This window comes from Osmia lignaria, chromosome 7 (genome assembly GCF_051020975.1).
Source record: "Osmia lignaria lignaria isolate PbOS001 chromosome 7, iyOsmLign1, whole genome shotgun sequence".
NCBI lineage: Eukaryota > Metazoa > Arthropoda > Insecta > Hymenoptera > Megachilidae > Osmia > Osmia lignaria.
In genome coordinates, this window is record NC_135038.1 from 2623414 (window position 1) to 2646405 (window position 22992).

At 38.8% G+C, this 22992-nt stretch overlaps 1 long non-coding RNA gene across 1 annotated transcript; it reads right to left on the reverse strand.

Moving 5' to 3' along the window:
* Positions 1 to 7532: 7532 nt before the first annotated feature.
* Positions 7533 to 14558, reverse strand: LOC117609704 (uncharacterized). The gene is made up of 3 exons (XR_004582648.2): positions 12534 to 14558; positions 12379 to 12468; positions 7533 to 11205 (listed from the first exon to the last, which is right to left on the reverse strand). It is a non-coding gene; the product is annotated as an uncharacterized LOC117609704 (long non-coding RNA).
* Between the last annotated feature and the right edge of the window lie 8434 nt (positions 14559 to 22992).

A 22992-nucleotide genomic window follows, 5' to 3' on the forward strand; every position in this document is an offset into this window, starting at 1 on the left:
TCTGAGCAACGGGTTGTTATGAATGCTCGTCGCTCGTTTACTCGCGTAATTCTCCCTCGCGAAATATTGCTGATTCGCGAGTCATGAAATTAGCAAACAAACGGCTCTTTTCAGAACCATCAAACTCTTGAACGTGGATGCAGCTCTATAATAAAAATCTTCAATTTTTCATACCCAGTTCCCTTTGTTCCTCTCCACTTTCTCTACTTGTAGGTAACAGATAATTTTGAAAATCATTTGTATTCAATAGTAATCAATCTTAATTAACGTGAATGACTATTTTAGATACAAATGTTAAAAGAATATAATGTAAAGAGTAATTGTTTATAATAATATTTGATCGGGTTAATAAATATGAGCTTTTAATTAAAGAAAACGATAAATGGAATTAACAACAACAATAATTGTCCCAAAAACAGACCGTACCGTTATATTTCGTAACACGTTGCAGTGTCTTAAACAACAGACCATTTTCTATTTTCATTTTCAAGTGTTTAAAGTTTTTCGTTTACAACTTTTTGTAATAGTTTAAACAATTTTTAAGTGGCTAAGAAGTAATCGAGGCATTCAAACGAGGGGCAGTTTCGCGCTATCTCGACGTAAGCGAAACGACAAGGATGGCATTCGACGAGCCTGGAGTCGGAGTGAAATGGGGCTAAACAAGGACAGAAGTTACAGTGCGAGAGAGAGGCTCTTATGCAGCTTCCGGTTCGGTATGGAATCACGGTCTGCGTTCGCAGTTTCGTGCACCATCCTATAGGGCGGAGGGAGCCACCTTCGCCGTCCGAGGCTCGGCGCAATTAATTATTTCGACAACCGAGTTTTTAATGGTGCTGATTATATATTTTACTCGTTGAGGAATGAACCGCCTCACTTCTCCGATTAAGCATTTATTTGAAAAAATTTCTTTTCTCCTGAAATACAAAGGTGTTTCTCATGCGAACGGGGCATAATGGCTGCGCGCACGCGCGTGACCCGGTGGTAGGGGCACCTTCCCCTTTAGTGCTTTTTCACTAGACGAACGGACACTATGATTGATATTGTACAAGTCTCCAGCTAGAAGTAATTTGAGAACTACGATTTCGTTGATTGTTCATTCGGGAAAGATGTCAACAAGGTAAAACAGACCAGAAAAGTAAGTTCCTCGTTTTTTCTGTAGAGGGCAGTTTGTTCGTTTTCTGTGCTTGACCGCGCACTCATTTGCAGCTCGTACAGGGAGATTCTCTCGGCGCGCAACACAATAGCCGCCCCGCACAATGGAACCCTGCTGTGTTTGCGGGCAAAATGCCCAGGTCAAGTCGTCAGACCCAAAACACACAGAGCAGTCTTGGGTCCGACGACTTGACCTCCTGGGCTTTTTGCCCGCAAACACAGCAGGGTTCCATTGTGCGGGGCGGCTATTGTGTTGCGCGCCGAGAGAATCTCCCTGTATATGTGAATATGTATGCGTCGACCGAACCGGCGACGACGATACAATGTATCATGAAGAACGGTACGCTCGAGCCTGGAAGAGGCGATGGACTTTGACGCGTGAATTTCTTCTTCACGCGACGTTCTATCGACTACGATAGCGCTTTTCAACCCATATGTCACGAGATCATTATTTCTATCATTATTTTTTGTTGCTATTATTTTTTTTTGTTAGTAAAACTGCAGAACAAATATGTCCTCCCCGATTTCGATGATTTTTGGATCATCATTTACATGTACTTTGAGTTGCATTGAACTTGTCGCAGTGAAGTTGGCTACAAATTTACTAACACATTCACGCCGCGTCGGTGAGTCGATCTCGTCCATCGTCTCACCAACGCAGCGTGGATGTGTTAGTGAAGTTGGCTACAAATTCACTAACACATTCACGCTGCGTCGGTGAGACGATGGGCGAAATCGACTCACCGACACGGTGTGAATGTGTTAGTGAATTTGTAGCCAACTTCACTGTGACAAGTTCAATGAAAAAGTTGGGTAATTATTAAGATTAGGTTACACCTCACCGATTTTGATGAAATTTAAATATGTTGTAAAATTAGACATTTTGAACAACTTTTTCCTATACATATAACCGTCGCTCGGCCTTGGTTTTCGAGATATTTTCGAAAAACTGTTGAAACTAACACATAGAATTCTGGCCATCCGTGTGTGTCCGTGACAAGGTATGCATTAGTATGGGATCGCCGCTTTTCTACTGTTTTTGCAGGCAGCAGTACGGCGACCCACATCAATATAAATATACATATTGTGATACAGTAAAACCTGGATAAATGCAACGAAAGAATGCTTGGATAAATGCAACATCGCTATCCCCTCCACTTGGAGGGATCCCCCTAGGCGAACCGAGCCGCTCGACGAGGAAACCGTGTAATATGCACCGACCGTAATATCGGTGTGACTAATACTAATTGAACGATAAAACTTTTTTATTTTTAACTTTTTCTTAATGAAACTTTTACTAATGCATTTGTGAGATTTTTCTTATTAAAATGACACCAAACACAATATAGTTTGAATTATATTTATAAACAATAGTAATAGAATAAACAACATAGAATTGACACCACGACTGAATATAAATGATGTCGGCTGAATACAAAAGATGTGGACGGACACAGAATCGGCATGTCGGCTGAATACAAAACATGTGTACGGACACAGAATCGGCATGTCGGCTGAATACAAAACATGTGTACGGACGCAGAATCGACACCTCGCTTGGATAAATGCAACATTAAATGCCCAGAATCGACACCTTGCCTGGATAAATGAAACCTTTGAAACCAGAGCCGACACCGCGACTGGTTTTGATTTCGATCTCTGTTGCTTTTCGCCAACCTTTAACATCAATTTTAGCAAGTAATTATAATTGAAACAATATCGTGTTTGGTACCATTTGAATCAGAAAAATTTCACCAATGCGTTAGTGAAAGTTTTAATAAAAAAAAGTCAAAAATAAAAAAGTTTTATAGTTGAATTAGTATTAGTCACACCGATACGTTTCGGCTCTTTCCTTTCATCATCGGACCTCTCTCTTTCCGCCACTGTCTGTCCCTTTCTACGTTCACGCTTGGCTGGTCGTCGCGTGTAACCCGAGATTCGACACCTCGCTTGGATAAATGCAACCACTGGGTCCCAATCTTGGTTGCATTTATCCAGGTTTTACTGTACACTCATAATCAAATATTTCCTTTTACTCATTCTTGTCTCATCTAAAACTTTATCTTTCACTAGTCACCAACTTTCACCGTTACTCACTTTGGACCCTTTACCTTCCAACTCTCCCCTATACAGCTAAAGCCCAAAGTTCACCTTCTGAAATCCTTAAATAGCCCTATTTTTCAGCTCTTCAGGCAGTCTTAGTTTTGTCACGCGCACAGCATTTTGTAACAACGTCGAGTTTATAATAAAGTTTCTAATTTCCACGTAACGTCGATCTCTAACTAAATACATTCAAGTGATACCTCATTTCCTGCATCCAACATCGAGGTATTGGATCAAACTGGGCATCACAATATATTACGGGTGGGCTTAAAAATTAAATTTAACTAATTTTCATGATTTTGAATCCCAGTATGTGTGTCTGGTCGCCAGAATATCACTTTACCCTAACCTAACTTAATTCACTGATTAGGTAGAGTAGATTGGGTTAGGTTAGGCTATATTAAACTCCCAGCTGCCATCATAACTACGATACATTAAAATCATGAATGCAGAAGTACACAAGGTATATATTGGTCATCGGTCGCCGTGCTGTTGCCTGTAGAAACAGTAGAAAAGCGGTGATCCCATACTAATGCGTACGTTGTCACGGACGCACACGGATGGCCAGAATTCAATGTATTAGTTTCGACAGTTTTTCGAAAATATCTCAATAACTAAGGCCGAGCGGTGGTTATTTGTATAGGAAAAAGTTGTTCAAAATGTTGAGTTTTACAATATATTTAAATTTCATCAAAATCGGTGAGGTGTAACCTAATCTCAATAATTACCAAAAGTTGTGCAAAATATCGATTTCTATAATATATCTAAAAATCTATAAGCCCAGGCATTTGAGTCAATAGTAAAGATTCAATGAAAACGAAAAACTCATCCCCACAACTGGTGGGTAAACTGGGGGGGGGGGGGGGCATCTTTGAGATGCCGGGAAGTTCGCTCGCCGAGTAGTGTAATATGATCTGGGATCGGATATATCAAGAAGGTAATACTAATGCAACGACTGAAGTTTGTTATTCTTCATTTTTTTTTATAAAACTTTTACTAAGATATTTGTGACGTTTTTCTGAGTAAAATGATACCAAACACGATATGGTTTGGACAATTCTTACATATAATAGTATTTGCTATTTCTGAACTCTGTCATCTAAACATCAGTTCCATGGCACCAAACTACATATGTCGTGTTTGGTATTATTTTAATCAGGAGTTTTTCACAAACAATTTGGTAAAAATTTCATAAAAAATGAATTAACAATAAAGAAGTTTTAATCTGTGTTTACATGCGGCGCCAGCCAAGCGTGAACATAGAAAGGGACAGATAGTGGAGGAGAGAGTGGTCCAAGGATTCAAAGCGAGGAGCCGAAACGTATCGGTATGACTAATACTAATTCAACGATAAAACCTTTTTACTTTTGACTTTTTCTCAATGAAACTTTTACTAATGCATTGGTGAGATTTTTCTGATTAAAATGATACCAAGCATGATACAATTTAGACTAATTGCCTTGACGACCTCGCTAATAAGCCTATGCTCCAACAGCGCTACATTACTATTTTCCTATTCTGTCGGAAAGGGCAAGATTTGTAGGAATTCGGAGTACAATATCGGGACATATTATTTAAAAAAAAAACTAACCTTAGGCATTCGATTTGTAGGAGTTCGGAGTACAATATCGGGACACATTATTAAAAAAAAAACTAACTTCAGGCATTTGATTTGTAGGAATATTCTTCCCTTGGTTATGTTATATTACAAGAAATGTATATTGTTTAAGTTTAGATTGTTTAACTGCTATCGGGGTGACTGAAGCTTCCAGTTATTAGTTTGTAAATGGTCAGTTTATTTTACAGTCACAGAATAAAGTTGATTTAGTGTAATTGAGTGATTTTTGGATTAAGTTACAACCCGTTCCTCTGTGTCCGCACTCCGTATCTCTCTCTCTCTTTCTTTCTGTTTAGCGATCCTTTCTCTTCCGTTTCTTTCGAATAAGTAAGTAGCACGTAGCTCGTGGTAAGAAAACCAGTGGATAGAGAGAGAAAGAGCGGTGGTGGGGACAGCAGAGGAGCGAGCGCTTTACAAAGCGGTAATAGGAGAACTATTGACTGCCAGCAATTATCGGTCGATAATTCCGATTCCTAACATATATATAATATTGGCTGAAGGAGTTAGGTCATTCATACATTTCCTAGGTCATGTATGCAGTATCGTATTTTATACTTTGACTGTAATGTACATGTCAAAAAATGGTGTTTCTCCTCTCGCGATTCTGGGGTAAGTGCCATGCCGTTCCTCATGGTCCTCCTACCAGAAGATGCAAGATCTTCCTCACTCCGTGGCCAGATCCTTCTAGAAAATCCTTATCTTTTTACACGTGCCATGCCGCACCATGACTTCGGGTCATCGGGCACAGGCGCATTCCTTCGAAGATCGGCGATCGAACTCTCTATCGCCATTCCATAAACAAAACGTCCGCGACTCTTAGAATTCGTCGCACCTCAAGTATCAACTACCGCCGGCCTAAGTCCGATGACATACGTATGGCTCGGGGTATCGATAGCCTAAAGAATCCTGAGAAAGACTTGAAAAGCAGGTCAAAGCCCCAAATGCAATGACCCTGCCACCTGTCAACCCTTGAACACGTACTGACGCTACATACATAATATAGCTATCGTAGCATTCGTTTGTCATTTAGGTGTATGCGAAAAGTGATGTAGAATAGGATGCCGTTAGTTGTATGCAATAACTGAGGTGGCGCTGAAATCAGTTTCTATTTGGCCTAATTTTCGATGCAACGTTTACTGTTTTACCGACGCGGAATTCGAAGTTCCGCCTCGACGCTCGCATCTCCTTCGAGGCCGGACCCTCCAAACTCCCGAGGTAGACACGGCCACCGACGAGATACTGTTAAAGACTGCCATCCTTATGGGAGTTCGCGGCGGCGAAAAAGTTCGACGTTTTCTTACGCCCTCTAGAATATATTGCGACCGCAGTAAGAAACAGAACCAGAATCAGTGAGTTTACCAACGACGAGGTTCGGTGCTGAACTGTATCATGAGACATGAGATGATATTTTATCTGGTCGATGCTATTATTATTTCTTCGGTGATTCGAGTTAAGTTCGTTTTACAAACCTTTCGGAGATACTTTTTAAGACGTCAAATATTTTAAAGGAGGTAACTTAATAACCCTCTTTAGTTCATTGGAAATTATTTTTTTAATAAATGACGAACTCTAGTTCTAACTGTAAAGTATGTGTTTTTAAGGTAAATAAATATTCATTTAGAAAAAATGATGAATAGAAAAGAAGTTACAAAAAAAATTATTTTCTTCTAATTTCATTTAGAAATCATTTAGAAATAAAAATGAATGAAAAATATTACATAGGTTCTGTAGGATATAATCAATAATAATAATAATGTAATAATCATAATAATCATAATAATATAATAAGTAACAGGTGTCGAAAAGAAGAGAAATGTATTTCAATAAAATCTTTTATTTAATAGTAAGTAAAAGCTGGATAAGTGCAACAAAAGATTGGCAGGATAAGTGCAACATCACTATCCTGTCCACTTGGGGGGATCCCCCTAGGCGAACCGAGACGCTTGACCAGGAAGCCGTGTAATATGATCCGAACCGTAATATCGGTGTGACTAATACTAATTCAACAATAAAACTTTTTTATTTTTAACTTTTTCTTAATGAAATTTTTACTAACGCATTGGTGAGATTTTCCTGATTAAAATGATACCAAACACGATATAGTTTGAATTATATTTATTTATTTATTCAGAATATGCTGCGAATGATCGGTAATGAGCAAGAGCCGTTATTCCATGTTTGATTGTGAGTCGAGCAACTCACGGTGCGATTGATAGCAAAAATTGTAAAAGTAACTAAGTCGCGGTATTTTCAGTGTTAGATTTGTATTCCACGAAAAAATAAATATCTAAAATTACCACAATAGTATATACAAATTTGTCCACTGCTTGACACAGTCTGCGACCTTTCAGAATATTCGAGGTCTGTTTTCTGTTATAATGTCTTGCCATAAAACTTTGAAAAAGAAAGGACAGTCAATGATGGGCCATGATGGGGTATGTGCGGGCAATGACGCACTCAGAATTTGTTCTTGGAGGGAGCTAAGTTGAACGAATAAAAATATTTTTAATACAAAAAACAGTGTTATTAATATGTGACAAATAGTAACACTAATTTAATTAGGAACAGATTTTGGAAAATTTTCTGTTGTTCTCCTTCCTTTTTCTGTGGGGGATGCTAGAGCCCCTTAGCCCCCCCCCCCCCCCCCCCCCCCCTTGAGTGCGCCAGTGTCAGCGCGGGGTATGCAAGAACGCGAACTTTCAAACGTTTGGGACGTTCGACTCTGTTCACCACATGGCAGAATAAGGGAATATACTAAGAGCTTAGTATGTCATTCTCTGTTAAAAATGCCGACTTCCGTTACCTGTGAAAAAAGTAAAAATGCCCACCTGTTAACAGTATGCTAAGAGACGAATCTCTGTTAACAGTTAAATAATATTTTTAGTTTAAGAATCATTATTTTATAAATATAACAGTAATTGTCGAATTATTTTTTATTTAATTCTTCTATTTTTTTCACAATGTTACGTACCAAATATTCATATTTTTCATATATTTATTTAATATCGATTATTACAATAATTGTATTATTGTATTATAATAAAAATGTAATCCAATTATAAGGTAAAATATAATTGTTTTCCAAGCAGCACCGACGAGATAATTATTGTACTGTGACAAAGCTAAATCATCTCGTTGGTGGTATAATAGTTTTTTTTGGCGGTACAATGGATAATATCACTATTCTACAGTATCCATCATTCCTATTTACCGATCGTACCCCAGGCCCACTAGGCCCACTTGACGTGCCGCACTTTAACACAGGGGTTGGCAGTCTTTAACAGTATCTCGTCGGTGACACGGCACGTGACCTCTCCGATTCGGGACGTCGGTATTACAGCAGTTTTTTCGTTGGGCCTGGTGGAGCCACTTGCGTGGTCTGTGTGGCGTTCACCTATGCGCGCTCCCGAAGCGTTCTCTGGGAGTAACTAGGTTAAGTTAGGCTAGTTAGTTTTAGTTGCTAGATTAAGTTGTACATAGATTTTTAGTTGGTAAGCCTAGTTGGTAGAAGACGCGCTAAATGGCGAGGGTGATTTCCCATTCCAAAAGAAACGCCAAAGAAGTGAGACGTGATACTCTCGTTTAAATATAGTGCAATAAAGAATCAAGTTCTTGTGCAATCAGTGGGAATAGTTTAAGGGGGTAGACACGGCACGTGACCTCTCCGATTTTGGACGTCGGTATTACAGCAGTTTTTTCGTTGGGCCTGGTGGAGCCACTTGCGTGGTCTGTTACGAATTTGAAAGGTTTAATTCTCAGCTAGCGTGCGCGCAATACGATCTAGGAAGGCAACAGCGCCTCAAGTATTTTTACAAACACATTCAAACGCTCATCTCGCCAGAGGCATCGCGACAATACGGCTGAAGAACAAAATCGAAACATTGACGCGTGTTTAGAGTGAGATGTACGGTGATCATGCTATCCTTCTTTGAACCTAAATGATAGAATTGTCCCGCTCCGGTAAATTCTGACTGACTGAACGCGTGGATTTTATATGGCGCACCGTAGCACGCCTCGCTGCTGAAAAATATATGCCTACTCTGAAGAACCGAAGGAACATGCAATCTGAGAATTTTTTTAGAAAAAGTTATTAGCTTCTTTAAATAAATGTTTTTTAATTCATAAAAGCATACAGCGTGCGTCACGCAATTGGGACGGGTTATATCTTGAATTTGGTAAGAGATAGGAAAAAGCTGTTCATGTAAAAGTTCAATGGTATGATAATGTTTATTTTTCTATGACTTCATTTTCTTCGTGAATGCAACGATGCACTAAAAAAATGCAGATGCAATTTTTATTTAAATAGAATTGCATTTTTTTCTTTACTCGTATCAACTCCTTGAAACATTCTGCATAAAAAAGTACTATTAGAACTAATAAATGGAGAGGCCTCGGCTCCTTCTCTCCTCTTCCCTCGCTACTATTCCCTCTCACTATTTTGCTGATGCGCCTATATCTAACAGTACAATGTTTAAAAAACTAATATTTCGTGAGATATCTCATACTTTTCATATGTCTTATCATTCAACTTTTACATCAATAGTTTTTTCCTATCTCTTACCAAATTTAAGATATAACTCGTCCCAATTGCGTGAGGCTTGTATTTTGAGAAACCTATAGTAACTTTGTTTTTACGAAACTAATAAAAAATATAAAGGAGTCAATATTCTGAGTGAATGCAAATAATTTAAATAAATAAATATCCCGTATACAACTTATATAAACGTTTGCAGAATTATTGCAAAGAGGAGGTATAATCTTCTCTTGTTATACCTCCTTTTTGAGCGAGGTGTGTTATAGGGTGCTGTGAAAAATCCAGGCGGGCGTCAGTCAAAATCTAGCGAAAAGGGACAATCTCAACATTCAGAATGAGAGAAGGACAAAATGACTGTAGTGCGTCTCACTCGGCGTTGTTGCCTTTTTCGCTTGCTTTCGCTTGCCTTCAGTCGAGTGACGTAACCAAGCTAACGCCTGATTTTGGCTACGATTCCAAATCGGCAGCCTTCTTAGTTAGACGCCACCTTATAACTAATAGCTGAACTGAATTTGTCACATGAATTGCTCTGTATTATCCACAAAATGGCGGAACTGGTCTGTGAGAATGCTTTTACGGGCATCCGTTATTCGTCCTTATTTCGCAACAAATAAAGACAAAATAGATCTTAATTTACAGGTAAGGGTTGTGGCTAGACCGCTCAACTCATGATTTCAATCACAGCACTCTTTTAGTGGCCTAAAAATGCTTCGATTCCGCGAATGCATTTTGTCGATTTTTTACCTCTTCTTTGGACGCTTATATTACTAAACATCAACATAATCCCACTGAAACATGAGTTGAGCGGTGTGCATTGGACCTTCCTCTTTCGAATAAGCCCTCACCCAGCCCTAAATGTTGTCATACAAGGACGAATAACGGAAGCGCGTAAACCCATGTTTAGGCCCATTTTTGCCGGTAAAGTCACCGCGCTACTATTACCCATGTCTACCCCCTTAATGTTGTAACTAAAATTAGTTTCGCGCAGAAAATCCAGGCGGCGCACAGTGGCGAATTTGCCCGAATTCGTGGCCAAAAGTGAAAAAATTTTTTTTGCGAATTTGAAAAATCTTTGTAGCGTATTTCATTTATGAATTATCAGAGCATATTTCCCCCCTATTGCCAATCTTTTATATGTAATTCTGTTAGAGATATATGAGTTCAAAGTTGGCATTTTTGTAACGTCAGTTTTTTCGACCATAATTAAAAGTAGCTTAGTGATTTATTATCGGGCTATGATGCTAGTTTATCAGTATTGATGTAAACTAGCATGTTCTTAGTTAATATACATCCCAGTGTTATTACGTTTTCTTAATTATTAAAGATACGATAGATAAGAATACAAGACCTATACATTTTTCTACTTGATTAATAAAAAAGTTGTCCATCGACCAAGATCGACCGGTAATTTTTTTTTAAAATGAAACCTTGAAGATTACTGAACAAGTATCTGCTTCATTTAGCTGCGACTTTTTGCGACCTTATGAGTTATTATCATTTGTTTACTGGCCGCACGGTTCGTGGAGCGGGTCGTTTATACCATAGGATGGCGAGTACGCTGCTTTACCTGCTTGATGTTCTTGTTCCTACGGTTAAAAGGTCCTAGCAATATGATGAGTAGGGCATGTTTATAACACAGGCGATGAATACAGTCTGTTACCTGTTTTGTATTTTCAATCCTACGGTTGCATAGTTCTGGCAATATGACGAAGGGTACATTTATGGCATTGGAGTTCTTTTCCACATTTAGCATTTCTTTTTGTACCTGTTTACAGAAAGTCCCTTTTTTCTCCTTCCACTGAAATTTTCAGTTTAGGAAAATTAGACACACCCCCATAAGCCAATTAGCACGTCAGTACACCACCTCCACAACATTAATTGAACCAATAGAAAAAAGTCAAAGTTACTGTAATATTATTTCATTCTGGAGACATAATTAAACACGCAATCCTTCCAATCGGACAACTAGGTGAAGAAGCTCAAGAGTCCCGGAATAAAGATATTAAGAAGTTTCGGGAGCATCATTCTAGAAAATTTTCTAGAATAAAAACTATGGAGGACATTTATCACAATTTATTGGTATCGTCAGATCCATATATAAGCAGCACGAGGAAAGTATGGCCGAAAAAAGGAAAAACATATCCTCCGGATGTTATTCAATTCTTCGACATTCCAAATATTCTAGAATTTGAAGAAGAAGAAGAAGAAATAGAAGAAGAAGAACGGGAATGATGTTTAGAACAATTTAGAATACATTTTTTTAGAATATTTTGGAACAATCTATATATATATATGTATGTTTATCTGTAAATATTATTTGTTTCATGTATATTAATGTATATATGTATTATATTGTACATTTTTCCTTCTTCTAATATTGAAATTTAACACTTCATCATGTGGAATGCTCTAAAAAATCAATCCATGTAAAAAGAAAAGATATGCTACTCAATCTAATAATTTAAACATGATTTTAAAGTCATATTGTATAAGAAATTAATATTTTTTATTAAAAAAGTACATTATTATCATTCTAGAACCATAATACTGTAAGTTATTTCATTAATTTGCATCAGATACTAAAATATTAATTTTGGCCACGAATTCGGGCAAATTCGCCACTGTGCGGCGCTGGTGTCAATACAAACACATATAAATGATATCGGTGAAGTACACACACACAAGCACATGGTCCCTATATACGTGTGCATGGTCTTACTTATTCAAAACTTTCAAAAATAAAAATAATGAAAGGGGAAAAATGACAACAATATACGTATAATAAAGAAAATATATTAAATTTGTACAAAAATATAATATATACATATATATATATATATATCAATAATAATATACAATTAATCACAATCATACATACAATAAAACACACACACTGCTCGTAGATTATACTTAATATATTAACTACGTTGTTAATGGTTTTATATATTGTATATGTAAATTGAATACTTACAATCTTCTTCTTCTTTTCATTTGTATCCAGGTGTCTTGTTGCTCTATTTTAATAGAGGCAGCCTCTGACATGCAATATTTATTACAGTCTCTGCAATAAATATTTTCATTAAGAATTATTTACATATACTATAAAAAGTATATAAGAGTTATTACCAAATAAGTTCAGTGTTGGAACTGCTGATGTTGTTAATCTTTTCCTCATGAAGTATTTTTCTTTAAAGTAGCTGCTACAGATCACCCGGAATTTCAGTTTTCAGGTGGAAGCACCGACTTTGGGTTGTCACATACTTCCACACACTGTGCCATTCTCTTCTTATCCTTTCTCTCTTGGGGGAAGAAGAACATCCTGCTGTTTTCGTTAATGCACCCTCTGATGCTGCATATTTTCTTCCTCTTTCTTTTAAGATACATTCTAATAATTAAAATTAAATATATTACTAAAACACCAATGTAAACAGTTAATGTTTTCAGTAACAATTTTAAAAAATTCTGTACTGTCACGTCCTGTGACGCATTCCTGAAACTTCTATTTCATCACCCAAATTCTTTAAACTTCTATTGCACCATCCAAATTCATCGTTCCGCAAATTCTGAGTAAGCAACTCAGCCGGGTCGTCGTACGGCGAGAACGCTGACGATCCGAACGAGGTGGTTCACCCGAATTGCCAAATCAAATGTCGACCTCGCTCATCAATATAAAATAACGCGACCGGGCCCGCCCGCACGCAGTCAGTTTTTACCAGTAGTTCTCATAAGAAGTTCTCATAGGCAGTTCTCATTAGTATAGCAGCGCAGTTCTTATCAGTACATCAAAACGGTTCATCGACTTATCAATATAGTACGAAACCAAAAGTATCGCGATCAGACTAGATCATTCCGACCATCCGTAAATCGTTAAATCCGCGAAGATAATCCGCGAAGTACCGCTCAGAGTTCGATACTCTAGAATCTACACGACTCTGCTACGAAGCTCAGGACTTCGACAGAGCAAGATTTCGGTAATATCAATAAATTAATCAAGTCTAGCGCTTATGACTCTGCTACGAAGCTCAGGGCTCCGACAGAGCAAGATTCTGTAAGACTCAATTGTAAACGTGCGCGAATCAAGAACTGTACTAGTAAACGAATAAACATACATTGTGATCAGAAGTGCGTGATCTTCACTCGAAACATCTACCCTACCGTTCCAACACCTGGACGACACACTACCACAGGTTCCGTCCTTAGATAGGTTCTACTCATCCAGCGAAAGGTAAGTGAGAACCTCTATCTACCTGACAACGCAGATTAAATTACATAAAGTACGCCGAGGACTCAGTGAGAGAGAGAAATTCGCGACTTTACAGTATTTACTTAATTTCTATCTTCTCCTCCTGTTGCTGCATCTTATCAGCAGAAGTTATTGAAGAACCTAAAAACGTAGAAAAAATTTTAAATAATAATAATAGTCATAATAATAATAGCAATAGTAATAATAATAGTAGTAATAATAATAATAGTAATAATTATAATAATGGAATTCACGAACCTGGAAATTCTGTCACCACTGTCATCCACTGTGCGCCATATGTCTTCAGTTCTTTAAATTTTAAAACAATTGAAAAACGCGGCGACAAATTTCGCGGGAACATGACATCACGATACCTTTAGTTGTGTATGTTAAAATCAATGATACAAGGTATGCATGTAGAGAAGCGACTTCAGCGCCGCCTGGATTTTATGCGCCGAGTTAAAATTTGCATCAAATTCACAAGAGTGGAGCTTGGAGGGCCTATTCGAGGCCTCCTCCGAATCGATGTAAGCGCCATTGGAAAGAATCGGGCAATCGTGAAAATACATAATTGAGAAATTCGACTGTAGCGGAACTACTCGGGTATAGAAACAATAACCAGCACGCGTGCATTTTCGGGAATGCTTTTTTATTCGCTTGTTTCTTGTCTCTTGTCCCGACTATGAATGGGTATCACATAGATGTGCTTACAGACTAACTTAGCCTGGATGTAGTAATGCCAACTTAACGGTAACATAGCGCCGCTACACATACTCCCCTCCTAGCGGTTTAAATATACAGTATGCGTTATAGTGTCCTTTCGTTTAGTGAAAAAGCACTAAAGGGGAAGGTGCCCCTACCACCGTGTCACGCGCGAGCGCGCAGCCATTATGCCTCGTTCGCATGAGAAATACCTTTGTATTTTAGGAGAAAAGAAATTTTTTCAAATAAATGCTTAATCAGAGGCGGTTCATTCCTCAACGAATAAAATATATAACCAGCAAAATTAAAAACTCGCTTGTCGAAATAATTAATTGCGTCGAGCCTCGGACGGCGAAGGTGGTGCACGAAACTGCGAAAGCACACCGTGATTCCATACCGAACCGGAAGCTGCATAAGAGCCTCTCTCTCGCACTGTAACTTCTGTCCTTGTTTAGCCCCATTTCACTCCGACTCCAGGCTCGTCGAATGCCATCCTTGTCGTTTCACTTACGTCGAGATAGCGCGAAACCGCCTCTCATTCGAATGCCTCGATTACTTCTTAGCCACTTAAAAATTGTTTAAACTATTACAAAAAGTTGTAAACGAAAAACTTTAAACACTTGAAAATGAAAATATAAAATGGTCTGTTGTTTAAGACACTGCAACGTGTTACGAAATATAACGGTACGGTCTGTTTTTATTCTGTTATTTGCAGACGGTAACTGATATAAAAATGTTTTTGGGACCGGGTGCCGAGGAGAACACCTTCTCGTCGGTCCAAATTGTGCGATCCCATTCTTCCGGCGACGTCGTCAACTTTTGCAGCGCGAAGCCCACACGGGCTTCGCGGTGCTGTTGCGTTAAAGCCAATTTCCGCGCCGACCGATAGCACCTGAAACCTGCTTCGTGGAGGCGGCGTCTAGCGGTCGACGCGGAAATCGGCAAACCAAGATAATTACTGGCTTCTGTCGCCGGAAGAAAAGGATCTTCAGCAATTTGGCCGATGAGTGCCGTGTCCTGTTCGGCGGTAGTCTTCTTCGGCACCTGTCGTGGTCCATAACGACTTTCAAGCCCTTCTTCTCCCCCTTGCTGCCATCTCCTAATCCACAGACGCACAGTTGTGGAGCTACACCGCACCCTCTCAGCTATTTGCTGAGTAGTCCACCCCGCGTCCGAGTATAACGTTGCTATTCTCATGCGTTGTGCATATGAAATTTTGTCACCCATGTTCGACAGATCGACTGATTGGTTAATGTGCAATCTCCCGTTAATATAGCCTCCGTTTCCGGGTATGGAGGGGCGAGGGGCGGGGATTAGAGGAAACGGTTCTTCTCAAGAAACAGAGAATTTTCGCGAGCCAATGGCACGCGCGCATTGTCTGCGTTTTACTTTTTTTATGCCACGTAGTTATACATTTATTGGTCGTCGAAAGAGCGACACGTGCAAGTACGAAGCATCTCGAATGATTTTGCTTCCGTTATCATGTTTTGTTTTTGTTCGACACTGTTCTACTAGTTTCTAGTCGTTCCATTGCATATTAATTGTGTTTTGGAAGTTATTAATATCTTACAGTATATATTAATTTGAGGTTTCAAACGTAGGAACTCTTTTATTAGATACACAAGCAAAAAAAGAAAAAGGAAAGGAGTGTAAATCATTCGTGATAGATGAAAAACGTTGCGTACGCCTGAGCAATAGGTTGTTATAACTCGCGTAACTCTCCCCCGCGAAATATTGCTCATTCACGAGTCACAAAACTAGCAAAGATACGGCTCTTTTCAGAGCCATCAAAATCTTGAACGTGGATGCAGCTCTATAATAAAAATCTTCAATTAAATATCCAGTTCCCCTCGTTCCTCTCCACTTTCTCTACATGTAGGTAACAGATAATTTTTAAAATCATTTGTATTCAATAGTAATCAATCTTAATTAACGTGAATGACTATTTTAGATACGAATGTTAAAAGAATATAATGTAAAGAGTAATTGTTTATAATAATATTTCATCGGGTTAATAAATATGAGCTTTTGATTAAAGAAAACGATAAATGGGATTAACAACAACAATAATTGTCCCAAAAACATTTTTATATCAGTTACCGTCTGCAAATAACAGAATAAAAACAGACCGTACCGTTATATTTCGTAACATGTTGCAGTGTCTTAAACAACAGATCATTTTATATTTTCATTTTCAAGCGTTTAAAGTTTTTCGTTTACAACTTTTTGTAATAGTTTAAACAATTTTTAAGTGGGTAAGAAGTAATCGAGGCATTCGAACGAGAGGCGGTTTCGCGCTATCTCGACGTAAGCGAAACGACAAGGATGGCATTCGACGAGCCTGGAGTCGGAGTGAAATGGGGCTAAACAAGGACAGAAGTTACAGTGCGAGAGAGAGGCTCTTATGCAGCTTCCGGTTCGGTATGAAATCACGGTGTGCTTTCGCAGTTTCGTGCACCATTCTATAGGGCGGAGGGAGCCACCTTCGCCGTCCGAGGCTCGACGCAATTAATTATTTCGACAAGCGAGTTTTTAATTGTTATGGTTATATATTTTACTCTTTGAGGAATGAACCGCCTCTGATTAAGCATTTATTTGAAAAAATTTCTTTTCTCCTAAAATACAAAGGTATTTCTCATGCGAACGAGGCATAATGGCTGCGCGCTCGCGCGTGACACGGTGGTAGGGGCACCTTCCCCTTTAGTGCTTTTTCACTAGACGAAAGGACACTATGATTGATATTGTACATTTAAGGTGATGCAAGCGTCGAAAACTTTACCGACAGTCCCTAGAAAAATCCCTAGACGCGAGTTTTCAAATTACGTCCTCATTTCTAAACAGAATGTAAAAAAATTTGTGGGGCGTGTTCAGGAGGTTCTAAAGAATATTTGTCTGGTCCTTATATTATCCAAATCGTCAAAAACTTATAAAATATTGAAATTACTGTCTGTCAACGGTCAAGAAAATGGCGGAACGGACTCACCTGCATTGATTTATTCATAATATAAACATTTCTGCCAATAGTTTGTCCAAATAGGGACCAGACTGATATTCTTTGGGTCGGATAGAAGAAAACGAGCACCCAAGGGATGATGTACAAGTCTCCAGGTAGAAGTAATTTGAAAACTACGATTTCGTTGATTGTTCACTCGCGAAAGACGTCAACAAGGTAAAACAGACCAGAAATTTAGTTTCGCGTTTATTCTGTAGGGCGCAGTTCGTTCGTTTTCTATGCTCGACCGCGCGCTCATTCGCAGCTCGTATATGTGAATATGTGTGCGTCGACCGAACCGTCGGCGACGATATAATGTATCGTGGAGAACGCGGTACACTCCGTTGAATAATGAAGTTTCATAAAAATGAAAATTCGTAAATGCGTCGATTTGGAGCTTTTCCAGTCCAAGCTTCGTATGGCGTTACCGCACCTCTCGTCCACACGGTTCGATTTAGAACATATTCCGCACAATTCACTGCTTCTGGCCACAGGCTCAACAGCAAGTTTTTCGCGATTATCATCGTGCGCGCACTTTCAACAATTGTACGATTGTCGCGTTCTGCTTTGCCGTTTTGTTCCGGATTATACGGTGCCGTCGTTTCTCGCTGGATTCCACATTTTTCGAGATAGTCGTTCATTTCTTTATTGTAGAACTCCCGACCATTATCCGAGCGTAGCATTTTCATTTTCTGCCCGAACTTGTTCTCAATCATCTTCTCGAAGATCTTGAATTTTTCGTACACTTCGGATTTGTTCTTCATGAAGTACACTGAGTTCCATCGAACTTGTCGCAGTGAAGTTGGCTACACATTCATAAACATATTCACGCCGCGTCGGTGAGCCGATGAGCGAGATGCACGCGGAGGGAGGACTACCTATGTGAATAAATAGAATACTAATGTATCGACATTGTCGTCGGTAAGTGACATAGCGACTTACCTATAAGGTCGAATGTGAAATGGACTGTCGCGAAAAATGATGAAGATGCGAAAAATCGATTTTTACGTCTTCTTGCTTTCTTATACGTCAAAGTATGTTCTTTACAATGAGAACAACCAGAATTTTATATTATAAGTATCAATTTTATAATACGAACTAAAATCATATATTGCTTTATTTTATATTTTTCCCTAGTTAACCTGTTTTTACTAGAACACGTCACTTCTATATTGTCTGCTATTTTTGAACGTTGAAGAATATTGAAATGCTAGATTTGGATATTATCAATCAATATAAATGATAATTATGAATGTGTAAATTACAACCACAAATAACATTATAAATTACAATTACAAATAATATAATACGAAATTAAATAATAGAAAGGGTATAGCTGGATAAGGGGGTGAAATATGCCAAGCATGAAGCCGTTACCCTTACTTGAAGGGTAGTTACAGAGCGAAACGCAATTTACAGTTTAAGCTTTATATCTTTTGTTGTACTTTATGAAAAATTTTGAAAAAAATCAAGGATATTCTGCTCCATGATCTATGTGTTTTTGAATATTTTTCTTAATTTTTCATTGCAAAATGGATTCTTAAAAAATTCGAAAACTTTAGTACACTGTTTCTACATGCAGTGGAATAGAATAAGAATTAAAAAAACTATATAAACCTAATTGATAAAAGTACGTTACGTGCGTTATATTTCAGAAGATTAAATGTACTTTTAACAGCGTCGGTGATCCAGCGTTAAAACGTCTGACTGTTAAGCCGCTCCAAGTTTTTTTTCGTAGGTTCGAGTCCGCTCAGACTCAATTTTCTTTTTTTTTTGGAAATATATTTTTTCAAGCTTCTAACTACATGACAATCGTTACTACAAATAATATAATACAAAGTTAAATAATACAAATTTATTAAATGATTCTTTTACAATTTCTTACATTTCTTTTATTGTAGACATTTACTACAGAGTACTATTATATATAATGTTGAAGGGAGATATTGTTCCGCTTTTGGCCTTGAAAAAGGCCGTTTTCGGCCGGTACCGCAGGTACGTCGTTTCAGCCATGCAGGGCATGTTCAGGACGGCGTATAATTCTTCTAATTGTGCATAAATGCTTGGAAATGTTCTCAATAATATGTCTTCTATGTTACCGCGAAGACGTCTTATTGTTAGAAAGAACTAGATGACAACGTGGGCCATGGCAACGCGCTAACAAGGAAAGTCCGGTAACTTGAAAATCCCGAATTTTTTTTAAACTTTGCAGGTTTGTAGGGGTTGTTGGAGCGTTCACTATTAAATATTTAGAAAACGTGCCCGATATGGGCTGATCGAAATTTCGTTCTAAGAAACAGATACGTCGAAGCACTTGGAAATAAGGGGCGTCGTCCTGCCTCCATAAAACAGTCACCAACGGACCACGGTCGCGAACGATCGAACAGTTTTGTTTTCTTTTTTTCCTTTTTTACCTAGTTCAGAATTCAATAGCGTCTTGCCGCGATCAGTTTTTTATTACGAAGTCGAGTGCTTTTACTCGATTATAACAGTTTCCTACTCAAAAACACAACGCGCACGAGGCCTTATCTGGTTCGTAAACCCGAGACCTCGTCGCGCCAACAGAAAATTCACCAGCCCGGGGCCCTACCGGGTCCACTGATTACAAACCCAGGGTCCCGCCAGCAACAATCGAATCATCTGCCCGAGGCCTTACCCGGTTCGTAAACCTGAGACCTCGCAGCGGCAACAATTAAAGCGCATCGCCCGGGACTTTACCGGTCCCTGAACACAAACCTAAGGTCCCGCCGGCAACCACGAACGTCGAACGTTCATATCACTCATTCATCAATCGTTCATATATCAATCATATCACACGCGACACACTCACACACATAGCTCGAACTTCAAGAGTTTTTTAAGCCTTCGGGCTTTTTCCCTTGCATTCATGAATAAACTCGTATTTTACCACTTATTAATGCCGAATAATTATTTGTCAAACCAGTGTCGACAAATCCTAAACCTCCTTTTGAAACGTTCGGAAGTCACGGTCCTTTCCCAGAACCTCGCCCTTATCGTTCTCAAGTGTTTAGCGCGCTGAAGATATAAAATCAAAGGGGGAAACGGATCGAAGAGAGCTGACTTTGAGAGGACGGACACTCTTATTCGAACCTCAGACGAAGCAAGATCCAAGCCTTAAATTTTTAAAGATTTTAGTCAAAGAATAGTATTGAAACTGTTCATGTGGAAGAGTTTCGATCGTACAGGGGTCCTCAAGAGAAGTATAGCACAATTTTTGTTTTTGGCCCAATTTCAGTTATTCAGGGTGAAAATACCCTGATGGTAGATAGGTGTTTCCATATTTCCCTGTATATCTTTAAAACTATCGTAGATATAAAAAAATGGTTATAATAAACACATATCATACATATTATACATGTGTGCTTGCACACATACTAGTAGGTCATACTAGTAAATGGTAAGTGATAATGCATCGTTCAAAGATGGGAGTGCAAAGTGCACGTGTCGGTTTAAATTATTTAAATACCACTTTGTTCGACAAATTTAGCATACATATTTGCATTTATAATGAGGTTCTACGTATTTTCCAACGTGACACAGAATTCAAAATTTTTCAAAATAATAGTGGTGGGGGGACTTTTTGTATTTAAACAAAGAATTTCTATCAATTTAATTGTCTCGTTTTATAGAGCATTAAAAACCATTCAATGTTTATTAATGTTTAAAAAAATCGGGACTTTCGAGTTACCGAACTTCCCTTGTAAGTACGTGTAAAAAAAAACGAAACGCCAACGCTGTCGCGTTTTCCAATTTCACTGGCATCGACAGTTCAACGCGTGCTACGGACGGCTTTGAAGTAAGCAAAAAAAAGGATGGATTTACAAAGCGACAGTAAGAAATTTTCAGCATACACATAACATATTTTTTACAAATGTCATATTTCAAATTTTCATCACAGGCTCAAATAAAAAAGTTTAAAAATTGCCTTTTCTAGACTCGTGTCCGCGAGACAATGAAACAGACGACTATTCCAACGGTTTCTGCAACAATAGTTGTGTAACGTCCCGCTGAAAAGAGCCAACATTTTTTTCATTTTTACTTTTTATTATTATAATCAAATTTTAATTTAATATTCCATATGTTCAACAGCCGGGAAATGAATGTAGGGTCCGAGAGTGACTGTACCACAGGTTTCATTTTTTGAAACGTTTATTGTACATGAACACACCGGGACGCACACCACACATGAGCAATTACGACCACACACGATACGCACACGAACGGTTAACACACACAACAAGAGATAGACGAAACTGAACAGGAGCACGAGAAATCGACGCGATAAACGCTGATCGAGCGACGGTGTTAGACGCGGTCTTCGTAATTCGAGAGTTCGGAGTCTTCGATTTCCTGCGCGGGTGATCGGTACCACGGTTGGGTAGGTAAAAAAGCGCGCGAGGGCTCAGCGATCTCCAGAATTCGGCTAAACCGTTACGGATATTGTGACGTCATGAGCCAATTAGCTTTCACCACTTGTTCCAATACCCAATAAGCGGCTTAGCTAATTCGATTAGGATTAACGGCGTCGCGGTATCTCTCGATCTTTCCGGTGTTCGCATGCTGGAAAGAGAGCGCACGATTCAACGTAAACACGGGGCGACGGTTGGATTTAGAGATCGCCGGCTCTCTATTACTCCGATACTAAACACCATACAAAATGTTTAATTTAATTTTTGTTATTAATATTTAGTTAAATTTATAATGAATATTTAGTTAATTTGTATTATATATTTTTTTGTAATAAATAATTTTCATTTTCAAGAGATAAATCAGTCTATTAAATAAGTCGATAAACGTTTAGACGGTAAGTCAGCCGGTAAGCTAGATTATCGATAAATTATCGACGTGCGACCACGTGTGCGCCAGCGCAACCCCGATGATCTCGCGATGGGGTGAGAATCTAGAGTAGGGAGATCCGCGTAGATTAGGGAGCAGGGGTGCTCGGCCGTCACGTGATGGGGAATTCCAGAGATCGAAAGGAATTCTATATTGAAAAAAAGCGCTAAGTCAGCAGAATCTGACTATAAATAGAGGCGTTCCACGCGGTATCAGATCAGATCTTCTCCGACTTCGGTCGAATACAGACAGCACTCGGGTAGTAGAGGAAAGCTCTGCGCTGAATTGCTTAGGCAACTATAGAGCGCAAAAGTAAACTTTATCCTTCTCTTTCAGTGGTGACGTGCGAGACTTCAGATCTGTGGACACCCTACTCATGGTACGCAGCATGTTGAACACGTGCTAATACTGAGTCACATACTCAAGTGTAAAGCGCTAGCGAGGAGCGGAGCTTCTAGAGCAGGCCTGTATTATCATAGCTCTGGCTAGACCAGAAACCGATTGCGACCTGTAGGCAAAGACCGCTCGTGTCTGGGGGTACTGTACAAGCCACTGAAGTATAGTTTCCATTACTTAGCGTAGTTGGTGATTGTACAGAGTGTTATACTAGCGTTATATACTCAGAATAAGCATAATTAGTTTACTTACTTGAATAAATCTTTAACCTAGCACATTAATGTTTGGATTTTACTCCTCAACCGCACACCACACGAACCTATAATCCCTAATTCATTCATACGAGTCGTCTTCTTGGGGAACCGCTCTCCCTATACGTCGGTGCAGTGACGTAC